We start from the raw sequence: 2,500 nt of genomic DNA on the forward strand, positions 1-2,500 counted from the left end.
AAACAATACAATTTAACAATTATGGATATATGTTAACTTTCTTTATTTCCTTTTTTTTCAGAGTTCTTTTCGGAAGTTTTTCTAGTTTAATTATTTTTATGTTATTTATTTCTAACTTCAGCCATAATTTAAAATACTGATTTCTCCCTTTTTTTTAAAAAAAACAGAAAATGAAAAAGACATTATTTAATAAAAAAAAAAGGTTGCAGGGCGATACTTAAAGGTGCAGGCAGCAATTGGGGTAGCAAAAAATAAATCCTCCTTAAGCGACCCGCCCAACGGGGTCTGGTAACAGAACTATCTAAAATTCCGGAGTAGAAGACTAACGGTCTGATCTCTATGATAACACAGTACAGACTGAGAACAGATAGGGAGACAAACCCTGAATATATAGGTTGTAATCACCTCCCACCCCCTCCTACTCAATCCTGACTAAATATCAAAAGTAGACAGACATTCAAGTTGGTCACAATATCCCCCGTCGCTGAGCATGCCAGATGTAAGTAACATTCATCCAACTCATTTTTTCCACACACTCCCAATAAGAAAAAGAAAATAATTCAAAACGGAAAAAAAATCATTAAACTGAAGCTCAGAAAAGAAATAAAACAACAATGTCCAATTCACTGTTTGTAAGGAACATGGTATCCCCCTTGCTCCATACAACATGCTATTGCTGATTACAATTTTAGGCTTGGTCTTTCTCTACGTCGTTTTTGTGGTGCACACTCAGGGCAGTACCATTTCCGTCTTCTTGGTGGTGCCTCATCGATGCCAACACATTGGAAATGATACCATTCATCACATGAGTACCATCCAATCATGTTCTTATCTAATTGAGGAGCATTTCATATTGGACATAACCAGACAGGGTCTTCTAGAACAGAAGATAAATACGACGGCTCTCCGTCCCCATCAACAACTGGCTCATTCACTGTGGGTTCGATAGAATCGGTGACCTCTGGTTCTGGAATATTTTTAGGAGCCACAGAAATCTCTAAAGGATACAGATGTTTCAATGAGTGGACTTCCACAAGACCATCTCCTCTCCTGACACGGGCGGATCTAACGACATTATCATTGCTTCCTATACGATCTACAATGGTTCCCAAAATCCAAAATGGTCTCAGTTTTAAGGGGCTCTTAACCAGAACCACATCATCTTTTTGAAGGCGATTCTCTGATCGCAATCGGGAGTGCCCCAGAGATTTCCGTCCCAGGTCCAAAAGGTATTCGTTGTACCACAACTTATGGAAATCAGCACACCATGATTCTGATCAGTCTTTCCCTGCTGGATGGCACTGCCGTAGCAAGATCTCTCTGCCCCAATTGTAACAATAACCCAGGGTTCTTATTGGGTTTCAAGAACATGTTGGGAGTGATAGCTGTAGTATTATTGTCTACAGACACCTGGTATGTTAGAGGTCGATTGTTAAGAACTCCTTCCACTATCAAATGAAGTACTGGCAGAGGTGCCGACCCTGACATGTAGTTGTTAAATTGCCTCCCCGGTGAGCTCCAATATGGAAGACAAGGATGGTATGCGGCTCCCCGTCAGCCCAATCATTTCCCCCTTTAGCTCCTTAGGAAACTTCAAAAACAGAATCTTGGCCATTAAACGAGCTCCACCAGAAGTATTCACAGAAAAGTCACAGGAATAAGTGTTTCCAAGCTCCTCCAAGAGGGAAGCAGTCCTGGAAATAAACTCGCCAAAATCCGAGTAGGAGATCTCCTTTCTTGGTGTATAATCAAGTATGTCTTGGAATATTTGATCAATGACCTCATCGATATTTAAATATTCCTTTTTCAGTAAAGCAAGGGCACGTTGATAATTTGTATCTGTGCAGCTCAGATGGTTGATTAGCCTCAACGATCTGTCCGTAAGGGAGCAGCTTTAGAAATTTAAACATTAAGCATCGTTAGCCATACCAACCACATAGTTTTCAAATCTTGAGAAAAAATCTGGAAACTCATGTGATCGGTAGCCATCTCAGAACCACCGAATTTGGGTCCGGTGATCTGTATCTGTGGGGGTTTAACTACAAAGGACGCTGAACTTCTTCCTGATGTCGAATGAGGAGTTGTATCCATGAAGGAACTGGCAGTATGTGCAGCCAAGGAATCATCCTATTCACCCAACTCTATATGTTATTCCATGAGTTGTGATGCCCAAATAACTTTCCAGTACATCCGTCTCTAGAATTTGAGCTAATTTCAGCTTAGTGATGCATACTTCCATTTCATGAATACACTTCATATATATATATATATATATATATATATATATATATATATATATATATATGTGTGTGTGTGTGTGTGTGTGTGTGTGTGTGTGTGTGTGTGTGTGTAAGCCTTCTAAATCAATTTTAGATGAGGCTTCCAAAAAAAAAATAATTGCATCGCAGGATAGGACCAGCCTCGGCACACATAGATCAGCTTAGTAAGATTTGGATCTCAGAAATAAATTACAATCATACAACGTGGTGTGTCTTTTGTT

The sequence above is a fragment of the Euprymna scolopes genome, chromosome 33 (assembly GCF_053919585.1).
Source record: "Euprymna scolopes isolate OS-2025 chromosome 33, ASM5391958v1, whole genome shotgun sequence".
NCBI classification, from domain to species: domain Eukaryota; kingdom Metazoa; phylum Mollusca; class Cephalopoda; order Sepiida; family Sepiolidae; genus Euprymna; species Euprymna scolopes.